A 12,139-nucleotide genomic window follows, 5' to 3' on the forward strand; every position below is an offset into this window, starting at 1 on the left:
TCATGCAGTATTTATTAGACTTCAACTTGATGTTTAGAGATGCAATCATTCAGACCACTTTCAACTTTCAGTCACCTTCCCTTTAGCCCTTTTGGGATGAGAAATAAAACAACAAAAATGAAAGCAGCAGATAATGATAGCATCACTAGCTCACCTTTTTACTCATACTTTCATAGAATTGTAAAATCGCACAATCATAGGGTTGGAAGAGACCTTGGAGATTTTCTAAGTCCAACCTCCGGCTAAGGCAGGAGACCTTATACCCAGACAAATGGCTGTCTAATCTTTTCTTGAAAACCTCCCATGATGGAGCAGCCACAACTCCAGAAAACAAATGGTTCCGTTGATTAATTGATTTTAGTGTTTTTCATATTCTAGCTTTTTTTTGGGGGGGCAATAAGATTGCACAGGGTGGGCCTTCTCCAGGTGCCATCAGCTAGACAATGTCAGCTCGCGGTGCCACGGGGGAGGGCCTTCTCTGTAGCTGCTCCAGCCCTATGGAATGAACTACCCCCAGAGATCCGAACCCTACCCACTCTCGTGGCCTTCCGAAAGGCTATTAAAACCTGGCTATTCCGGCAGGCCTGGGGCTGTTGACCTCTTAACCGAAGTCCAGCCCTGATTAGACTGGGTGCATGTTGTGTCTCTTTTAATCTGCTTTCTTCTGTTTGTTTTTTAACCTTTCTCTTATAAATTTATTTCCTGTAAGCTGCCCGGAGTCCTTCGGGATTGGGCGGCCTATACATTTAATAAATCCAATCCAATCCAATTACATAGTATAGGTAGTCACTGACTAACAATAGTTCATTTAATGGGTTCAATGACAAAAGGGCGACCGACAAAAGCGCACCTGACTAAACCGTGGTGACAAAACCACGAGTTCTAAAGCGCGGTGACGAATGAGCGCTGAAGGACACCGACAACAGCGCGCCGACAGAAGTGCGCTGTAAACCTAAACCTAACCCTAACCCTAACCCTAACCCTAAACCTAAACCTAACCCTAAGCCTAACCCTAAGCCTAACCCTAAACCTAACCCTAAACCTAACCCTAACCCTAACCCTAACCCTAAACCTAACCCTAAACCTAACCCTAAGCCTAACCCTAAGCCTAACCCTAAACCTAACCCTAAACCTAACCCTAACCCTAACCCTAAACCTAACCCTAAACCTAACCCTAAACCTAACCCTAAACCTAACCCTTACCTTAACTTAAATCGTGCTTCTGTCAACGCGCTGTTGTTGTTGCGTTGATGATGTCACGGTTTTAGCGCCGTGGTTTTGTCAGCGCACTTTTGTCGTGCGTGCATTTGTCAGGTCACGCATTTAATGACTGTTCAAAGTTACAATGTTCTTTATGCCTTCCGTCTGGTAAACTTGCAAGATTCATTTTTCTTGTGGTGTACATGTATTCAGCTGTATTAGACTGTGTTGTTTCTCTGTGTCATATAATATATGTGGATATATGCATAATTTTGTATTCATTTATTTTATCATCTATATGTAGTATATATTGGAGGTTGGAGCTCTATCAGACGAAATTTCATTTTAATGTATGCCAATTAGCGTACATTCAAAGTGACAATAAAGTTATTCTACGTCTAAGTCATTGAAAAAAGTGACTTATGACCATTTTTCACACTTACAACCATTGCTGTATCCCCATGGTTACATGACTAAAATTCAGATGCTTGACTTTCTGACAAGCAAAGCTAAAGGAGAAACCAGATTCACTTAACAACTGTGGCAAGAAAAGCTGTAAAATGGGGCAAACTCACTTAACCAATGTTTCACTTAGCAACATAAATTTTGGGCTCAATTGTGGTCATAAGTGGAGGACTACCTATACCACTCCTGAATTCCATTAATAACTTCTTTGCTCATTTGTTTTTTCTTCAAGGCCAAAGAATTCTCTCTAATTCCGTATGTTAAAAGAGTAACATTCCAGACCTACCATTTTGGTAAATCTTTCTGCTGGGGAAAATCTCATGCCAACAAAACAGAAAAGGGGGAATTTTCTTTGTCTCCTATAGCCCCATGTATGCTATAAAAAAAACCCTGCTCTTTGTAGTTGGGAAAACTCAACAGCAGGTTGGAAGAAGAACAAAACAGAACAGATGAACAAGTCCCCGAACAGAAGTGAAAATCTGTTCACGTAGTGTTGGATTTTGTCTCAGAGCAAGATTCCAAACTGAACAAAAGCCTGCTTAACTACATTAACTGCAGCTGGAACTTCCAAAAGGCAGGTGTGTTGCATATGTGTGTTTAAGCAGCCTTCTTACAACAGCAGAATATTCTACAACAGCCGGATCATGGTAAGTGTTCTAAGATATACAACTGTTTTTACTTAGTATATGTCTACACCATTTATGCAATTACATCTCAAAGCAGCTTATGAGATAAATAAAAATAGAAAAAGTACACTAAAACCAAGAAAGGAAACAAGGAAAAAAACAATATTCATATATAGAGTGTCTAAATGGTGAGATTATTCCTCCACAGGCACCATAAAGGTGTAATAATAAGCACTTTGTGGATTTTAGTGGGAACAGATTAGAAGGCAATCTGTTCTATTTATTCTGGCCATAAATTGTTTAAAGCTTTATACATCAAAAGCAAAGCCAGGAAGGTATAGGATTTAAGCTGCTGAGCCAGGACTGGGGAGTTCCAAATTGATATCTACTTTCAACCATAAAAGTTCACTGGATTGTGATAGTTGTAGAAAAAACTGAAGGAGAAAATCCTGTACACTTCAGTTCCCCAGCAAATACACTAGTGGTGGGTTCCAGATCCCACCGGTTGCAATGGGGCCCGGCGTCCACTACATGAATATGTGCAGCACGCGCACACATGTGTGCATCATGCACATGCACCTTTACCTCTTGTGACACCTCCACGACCCTCCGCGACACTCCAGCTGCTCGGTGGAGCATCTCGCAGGCACCGTGCACTCCGTGTGCGTGCGCGGAAGCACCAAAGAGCTCAAATACAGGTAAGGAGCTCAGGCGGGCTGGTGGGCCCTCCAGAGCACCATACCGGAATGGTACCCAGTGCTCCGGACAGGTACCGGTACATCCGTACCAGGACATATCGCCTGCAACCCACCACTGAAATACACACACCTGGTGCTTCTGGACCAAGCATGTAAGTAGAGTGCATTGTGGTGATCAGCTGTGTACAAGCCAGGAATTAGCTTTCAATCTTTATATCATCAGTCACTAATCACATATGTCATCTGACACTGTGGGTCACTCTGTAGGTCTTCCAAGATTTTTGAATTTCTCAAGCACCCATAGGTACTTTTTCAAGAGGCAACTGGACTTTCTGGTTTTTCTTTGAAGATGTTTCGCTTCTCATCCAAGAAGCTTCTTGGATAAGAAGCAAAATGTCTTCAAAGAAAAATCAGAAAGTCCAGTTACCTCTTCAAAAAGCACCTTTGGACAGTCATGACCTGGATGACTGAGAATCTCCATAGACAAGACACTCATAGTTTTCCACAATATATGATTGTCATATATTGCAGAAACCATGGGTATCTTGAGAAATTCAGGAAACAGATTATAAGTATTTTCTACCTACCTGGGCCCTTTTGCATGCAGGACATGTTCTTGCTTGAGGCCACTAACTGAATAGAAAGCAAAAAGATCAGAGCTCCAAGCCTCCTATTTGACCCCATATTGATTGCTGCAATAACTATCTTACAGAAGACATGCCTATACTCTTCCAAATGTGACATTAAACTATCAAGTCAAGACAGCCTCACCTTCGGGGTATTAGTCTCTCATCTTTATCTATACAGTGTTTGCTTGGTGGCTCTACCCGTGTAGCTCTACATTCAGAATACAGGTTAAACTGATATGTAGCAAAATGCAAATGTTTGAGCACAGGCCAAAGAAAGTTGGTAAAAAAATAATACTATATTTTTCACAGCATACTATTAACTTCTGCTTAATAATTACATTCTTGTTTTCTTACAGAAAGGAAAAACTGATTATATTAATAATAGCCAAAATTCACTGATACAAACATTCAGTTATCATTTTCCCCAAACGATAATCAGGTCTTTGTAAATTATCATTTCATGTCCCAAAGATTTGACTTTTCACGTTACTAAGCTGACGCATCAGCATCATAGGTGAGTTCCTACCAGTTCGCACCTACTCGGTAGAACCGGTTCGTCAAATCTACCGAACCGGTTAGAAGAGGTTCCACCAGTGGACCCAGAAAGCAGGCCACACCTACAGAAGAGATTCCAAAAATTTTTGAAACCCACCACTGATCAGCGTTATACCCTGACGTTAAACAACCAAGCCCACTGTAAAGCATTGCATTATGGAATGTTGATATGCATATCACAAAAATGCTTTAGTGTCCTTGAAATCCAGAGAACTTAAAACATTTTGCTTGCCGAACTGGCAGTAATGCCGGCAGTAACGCCACCCCTAATGTGGAGGTTCACTGAACTGTGCAGAATCCTAGCTAGAGGATCGCCCAAACCCGTGCAAACCCCCAGCAGCCCACCCATGGTTTTACATATGCTGCTTTTATATCACTGGCTACATAATTAATTATCTTTCCATAAGATGATCTTGCTTCTATCTAGTCAGAACAACCTCTTCAGTTCCATTGCTTGCAGGATTTTGCAACTATCAAGGAGACGATCCAGCAGCATGGTGCTCCATGTAAGTTTTATTCTCCAACTGCTATGCAGATCCTATTAAGGTTAAATAACCTTTGTGCAGAAAGAGCTTTCCCATAAACTCGTTCTAAAAAATGTTTTGATAATGCATAGTTGTGTCAATTTAGCTGTGTTATTTGTGTTATATAGATAAAGCACATTCATGTAATTTTAGAATGTATTGGAGTTCCAGCTAGCTAGCAGGTAAAAGAGACCTATTTCACTGTGAGTTAATTCTACTTTGAGAAAGCAATTTCTACATATTTCAGTATCTGTACCAGCTACACAACAACTTGGTATTTTCAATGTTTTCCTATCCAAGACTTTTTTTAAAAAAAAAAAACCATTCCTGCTAGTGCAAAAAAGGAACATGAGAGCTCTATCTTTAATTGGAAAGCAAAATGTACACAGCAGAACAGTGAAATTTCAAAGATGCTTCCTTTAAGATTGAAGTCATCTTTTCATTTAGGATAGCCCAATCAAGGTTAATTTGTAGAATTTACTTCCATAACCAGCAATGCACCTGCCTAATATTCTTCAATTGTAGCAAATGAAATTCAATTGTTTGGATAATGCCCTTCTTTATTTGATTTAATTACAAACACCAAAACTAGAGCCCTTTACAGTAAAGATCTTTTCCTACTATACCATTTTCATTGATGTATAGTTGTATTTCATACAAGCATCTACTCAGACTCCTGGTGGTTTAAATGCACGTTAATTTTCCATAAGAAATATATATATATTGAAACCCATTTAACTCATAGCTAACTTTCCAGAATTTCTTAAAATCCAAAACCAGCTTTTTGTTTATAGTTACTATAAGTAGCCTGGAGGGTACTTCTATTTATGAACAGTAGAAATGCAAATGAAGATTCTTCGATTCAAAACAGATGTCGATGCAATGGATAATGAGATGATTCGATATAGGAAAAATGGTGAAGCAAAGTAAACACACATTGTGGACTTCAAATCATATATAATTATCTTTCTGTCTATAGATTTGGCCTATCCTTACAATCATTGGGGAATTTCTTACTGTTTGTGTCACAACTACTTGGTTTATGCTTAAATCCAAGTATTTTCCTAGCTACTGGCAGAGGTGGTATTCTGACAGGTTCTGGAGAACCAGTAGTGGAAATTTTGAGTATCAGAGAACCAGCAAGAAGGCTGGCCCAGCCCCCGTTGCCTCCCTGCCTCCCAGCTGAGCTTCTTTTGTTGCCTGAACAGGAGAACAGAGCTGGAAAGCAGGTTAGTGGGATGGGGAGAGAATGATGATTTTGCAGTATCCTTCCCCTTCCATGCCCACAAAGTTATGCCCACCAAGCTATTCCCACGGAACTGGTAGTAAAATATTTGAATCCCACCACTGGCTTAGGGTAGGTTGTTTATGCAACTATGTTTGATTGTTTGATTTGTGTTTTATCTAGATTACATTCTTTTTTATTGTTTTTCCATTTTAAGTATTTCATGTTCATTCAAACAGCTTCTACATCAAATAAATAAGTAGTTGCTAACAATACTAATACTCTGCCATAATACTTATTCTGGAATATTTTCCAAAATGGAAAAATGAAATATTTTTCACGTCTCCCGAGTTTTCTTATTATATGTAAATATTATCTTCCCCCAGCCCTTTTATATATCAACACTGTTTCCACTCTTTTTACATTTATATGGGTCAAAATTTCTGCCCTGCTTTGTTGCAGCACAATCTCTTTTTTACAGATGAAATTGTGTATACATTCAAAATATTAGAGTTGTATGTGACATAATTTTGTAAAGTAATTTTCGTCTTTCCTGACTTTGGATCAGGAAGGATCAGTCTGATTCGATTATATTATAAGGGCTATGCTTTATGCAAAGTGTCGTACTTACCCTGATAATTTTGATTACTTAAAAAATTGTAAACTAATATTTCTGGGAAAAGAAAGAATGAACTTGCACCTTAATTGAATCTATGTTTGCTGGTGGATATCTGGGTATAACCAGCATATCTCGAGAGAAACACCTGCTGTCAAGTTTTATTAATACTTTTAATCACATGCTAATCCAGCCAGGAGCAGGTTTTACAGCTCTTGGGTCAACCAAGATAAAGTTAAGTAAAGTATTTTTTTACTCAAGCTCAACTCCTGGACACTTTATAATAATATCTAAGTAGTGTGCTATTGCCTTCTTCTTGGATACTTTAGTTTCCAAGTCTAGCCTAGTATTTCACTGGGATTTTTCATCCTAACCAAATCCTGTTTAGCTCTATGAGATGAGGCAAACATGACTAAAGATTTTTATAAGATGGCAATATCTAAGTAATTTTGCCTGATCCTAGAAACTAAATCAGGTTGGCCTTGGTTAGTATTTAGATAGGGGATTACTAAGGAATTTACTGGCTGTTGCTTAAACTAGAACATTAATACACATGTCATAAACAAAATAGTAACACCGGTAAAAAAAACTGTACAGATTCAGTCACCAATCAAGTACAACTTTAAATTCAGAGAAAAAAACTTTTAAATAATAATAATAAGTGTAAAAACCTTCCATAGAATGATGTAATCCTTCCAGGGTACTCTTTTTGCTTAGATAGGCTAAATCACTAATGGTGAACCTTTTCATAAAGGCGTGCCAAAATTGTGCCCACACCCACAATTCAATGCGCCACCCCCACCTGCACATGCGCACACAACCCCCGCCTCATGCATTTGTGCACAACCCCCCCAAGTATGTGGGGAGTTTTCACCATCCCTAGGCTCTAAAGGCTTTCCTGAAGCCTAGGGAGGGCCTCAGAAAGCTGGACATGTCTGAACTTTTGCTTGGCCCATTGGGCCTGTTTTTCTCTCTCCCACGTTCCGGAGGCTTTTCTGAAGCCTGGGGAGGAAGAGAAAATGGCCTCCTCAGCCCTACAAAATGCCGAAAAGCAGTTTGCCAGTGCACACATGCGTGCCAGAACTGACAGCTTGCATGCCAGCAAATATGGCTCTGCATGCCACTTGTGGCACGCTTGCCATAGGTTTGCCATCAGGAGGCTAAACTGTAAATAAAAACATGCTTGATCTTTTTATTCTTTCAATTCAATTAAATCCTGGAGATAAACTGTGTAGTAACCTCAGAGCTCCTCCCATCCATTTGCCTGTCCATCAACAAGATAAGTGTCTGAAAATAGAATGGAATGGGTACAAAGCTGGTATGGTGGATGAAGCCAGAAAAACAAATTTTGAGAATGAAAATAAGCCAGATCCAGCATGAAACTGAAGAAAAACATCTCAGGGGGTAAAACATCCTTACTGCATTTCTTCTACAGGACTATAATTGAGAATGCTAGCAAATGTTCCATTCTAAGTGTCCCTTCTGCCTCCTAGTTATTTTCACAAGGCAGAATTTCTGTAGCCTGGCCTGTATTTCGCCAAACAACCCCATAGAGAAATAACCAGAGAAAAAGCAGAAGCACTATTCATAATTTCATTATCAAAAGAAAATGCAACTGCCATCTATTGCTTCTTTTTAGGGTTGGCAAGCTTTTCCATCTCTTGTTGTTGCTTCCAATCCACAAATAAAATGTTATAAAGTGGCTCCAGATTATCTCTGTGTCTGTCTATCAATAGGGTTGATTATGTGCCTTTAACAGACCTCCAGAATGATTTGACCCAGCCCTGGCTTTTAAATCTTTCAATAGTCCTATAGTCACTACTGAAATTAAGTCCATCCACTTTGCTTCCAGTTCTCTCTTTTTGGTTTTCACCTTTCCCAGCACTAGACTTCTGGAGAGAGCAAAGTCTTCACATAATATATCCAAAATATGATAATTTGGCCCTTGTAATTTTTTCCCCTTTTGATGGAAAATTCTAGATTGATTAGCTCTATTTTATTGCACTCATATTTAATATGTCTCATTTTTTCACTATACTCCTTGACTTATTAGTGCTTCCAGATCATTTGCATGTTGAGTTATTAATGTAGTGTCATCAGCATAGCATAGGTTACTGGTGTCTCTTCCTTCAGTTTTCACTTCTCTCTCATGATCTTCCAATCCAGCTCCCTTTGACATATATTCCACATATCAATTGAATAAATGAAGAAAAAGTATTGAGCCTTGCCAACCTGGACTCAGTCAGTGAGATGTTCTGGGATTCCAATTTTCTAAAGAATATTCAAGAACTTGTTGTTCATTTGAAGATATTTGAAGATATTTCTATAATCAAGGTGTGTGTGTGTGTGTGTGTGTGTGTGTGTGTGTGTGTGTGTGTTCTCTTTTGTCAATTATCCACCATGCACCAACAATAATGTCTGTTGTTGCTAGGCCTTTTATAAAGCCAGCTTGCCTATCTGGCATCTCTCTTTTTGTGTATAGCTGTTGGATGATTCTAAGCATTATTTTGCTCACATATGAAATTAAGGATATTGTACAGTAGTATTACACTCTGTTAAGTCTTCTTTGCCTCTGGTATTGTTATATTGAAGAAGAACCCTGGTGGGGCAGTGATTACAATGCAGTATGGCAGGCTAACTTTGCCCATAGACAAGAGTTCAATTCTGATCAACTCAAGGTTAACTCCCTCTTCCATTCTTCCAAAATTGGTAAAATGAGGACCCAGATCATTGTAAACTGTATAGCCCAGAGAGTGCTATACAGCATTATGGAGCAGCACATACAGTAAGTGCTATTGCTATGTTGATTCACCCCTTCCAAACTTTTGGCCATTGGTTGTCCTACTGATTTACTGGTATAGTTTGGTTTCACTAATTCCTCTTCTGTTGGTTGCCATATTTCTGTAGATATTCCATCAGTTCCTATGTCTTTCCAATTCAATAATGCTAAAGTGCTAATATAACTTAATTTTTTAATATATCTTCTAAGATATTGTGGATATTTATATCTCTCATGTATCGAATGTCAGTACACACAGACACACAGACACACAGACACACACACACATATCTTTGCTTGATCTTTTTTGAACCAGTTATTATCTATCCATGGGCCGTTCCTTAGCATATTAATTTGAAGATGGAATCTCCTTTTGTGTTCAACGACCTTTTTGAAAAAGCTTTTCTTGTTTTTCTATGTCTATTTCCATTGTTAATATGTTTAAAGATATTGCAAGATTGTCTTCTGTATCTTTTATCAGAGCTTTGAAATTCTTTGTTAAATTTCTTCCTGAGATCTTTTCTCTCTTAGCTTCAGTTTCTCTTCTTGATGATTTCTACTCTCCAGTTTGTCTTCTTCTAGTTCTTAGTCTTTAACAGTTTCTTTTCACATTCATCTTTAACTATTTCACTGCACAGTTCCTGTGGTTCCTCATCCATAAAGTGCAGGACTTCAAAACAATTCCTGATGTTTTCCTTGGAAATGGCGATCATAGTGGGAAAAACAGCTTTATTTTTTTGCTATTGCTTGACTATGAATTTGGACATGATTAGTTTGCAATCTGTTCCATAATCAACCATTGGCCTCATTACTGTTATAACTAAGTTCTTCCACCTTCTTGTACCAATTATATAAACTATTGATTACTGTACTCTACCTGATGATGTCCATGAACATACTGTAAGCAGCATTTGTTTTTTTGTGTTAGCAAGTTTAAAAAAATGGATTGGCAGAAATTGAAAAATTATTCTTTTGCTTCAGTTCAATTTCTTCAACCATACAATCCAATTATTGTTTCCTCTTTACTGATTTCAGATTTAGTATTCCATTCTCAGTACATCTTGCTTGTATGTTTTGTTGTTTTCAGGTTGAACTTCACCATATAATTCAACAGTTTCCTTTTCTTTTGCATTAGTGGTTGGAGCATAAACTTGTATAACCAGAATGTTCAAAAGTTATTCACAAAGTTTAATTGATAGTATCAATGTAATTGATACATTGATATAAAGTGTTACCTTTACTATACTATATAATTGTCATGAAAGCCATGCCATCTTTTTGCTTTTCATTTCCCAAGTGATAAATAATATGGAGAGCCAATTTGGTCTAGTGGTTAAGGCACCAGGCTAGAAAGCAAGACACTGTAAGTTCACGTCCTGCCTTAGCCATGAAAGGCAGCTGGATGACCATTGACCGGCCATTCTCTTTCAGCCCAACTGACCTCAGTAGGGAAAATAGAAAGAGGAATGTGTGTTGGACATGTTCACCATCTTGAATTATTCATTTTAATCTGGCTATGCCTAAACACATAGGGACACGGTGGCTCAATGGCTAAAACGCTGAGCTTGTCAATGAGAAAGGTCGGCAGTTTGGCAGTTTGAATCTACAGTGCCATGTAACAGAGAGAACTCCCGTTACTTGTCCCAGTTTCTGCAACCTAGCAGTTCAAAAGCATGTATAAATGCAAGTAGTAAAATAGGAACCACCTTTGGTGGGAAGGTAACAGCGTTCTGTGCACTTTTGCCATTTAGTCATGCCGGCCACATGACCTCAGAGAAGTCTTCGGACAGCACTGGCTCTTCAACTTTGAAACGGAGATGAGCACACACCCCTAGAGTTGGGAACGACTAGCACATATGTGCTAGGGGAACCTTTACCTTTTATGCCTAAACACTATTAGCACTCCAGAAATCCTCAATTCTTCCTCAGTAAGAACTTTTCTTTTTTTTTAAATGTCTTTATGTATCAAATTTATACAGGCATTCATCTTCTGAATGGGACTCTGAGTGGCGTACAATAAAAATAGTATAAATATACCACATAAAATAATCACAAAACCCAGAACATATATTTAATCCAAGAGAGTGTTTGTATTCCCTCCCTTGTTTGTATTCCCTCCCTTTGATTGTTAGCCGCCCTGAGTCCCTCTGGGAATAGGGCGGCATATAGGTGCAATAAAATCAATCAAAAAATCAAATCAAAAATTCAGACTTAGTAGCCCCATCTGGAGGTTCCTTGATCCCAGTAGATTCCCAGCCAGTTGGAAAAACCATATCTTGTGGCCTCTGAAAAAGACCAATAAAATCAAATGCTACCTGGTGAATGCTATCTGAGTGGAGGCTCATTGTCTGTTACTATATTGTCCATCACTATATCTTGCTTATCCATCTGGTTTTCTTAATAAAATAAAATAGATAAAATAAAAGAATAGTTTGCCATTTTGCACAATTTGAAATGATGTATTTGCTGCTGTCACTAACGTGGTCATCTGCCTCTAGCATCTTCCTATATCATTGCTGTTCAATGAAGGTGCCTGCTTGCTTTAGCTGGGGTGACCCTGATGGAACCGGGTCTGATTTGGTCTACACTCTTGGCTTACATTCCCTGAGTTTTTCATTCATCTCTCTTAGGAATACCTGCCATCACCTTGATAAAAGACATGGTGGAAGAAAGGAATCAGCCAAGTAGCTTTCTAAAACCAGAATTGAATGGGACAAATGTAGTGGGACAGGGAACCCAGAGAAAGAGAATTCAAATTTAAAAACTCTTTCTTGACCGAATGACTTAGAGCAGAGCTGTCACAGAAGAATTCCAGCAACCAA

The 12,139-nt window shown here is 38.7% G+C and overlaps 1 protein-coding gene across 2 annotated transcripts in view; it reads right to left on the reverse strand.

Moving 5' to 3' along the window:
- NELL1 (neural EGFL like 1) overlaps positions 1–12,139 on the reverse strand; it is a 520,182-nt gene that overhangs the window by 425,413 nt on the left and 82,630 nt on the right. The gene's annotated exons all lie outside the window — the stretch shown is intronic.

This window comes from Thamnophis sirtalis, unplaced genomic scaffold (assembly GCF_051295495.1).
Source record: "Thamnophis sirtalis isolate CommonGarterSnake01/CBP01778 unplaced genomic scaffold, rThaSir2_p1.2 scaffold_1, whole genome shotgun sequence".
Taxonomy (NCBI): Eukaryota; Metazoa; Chordata; class Lepidosauria; order Squamata; family Natricidae; genus Thamnophis; species Thamnophis sirtalis.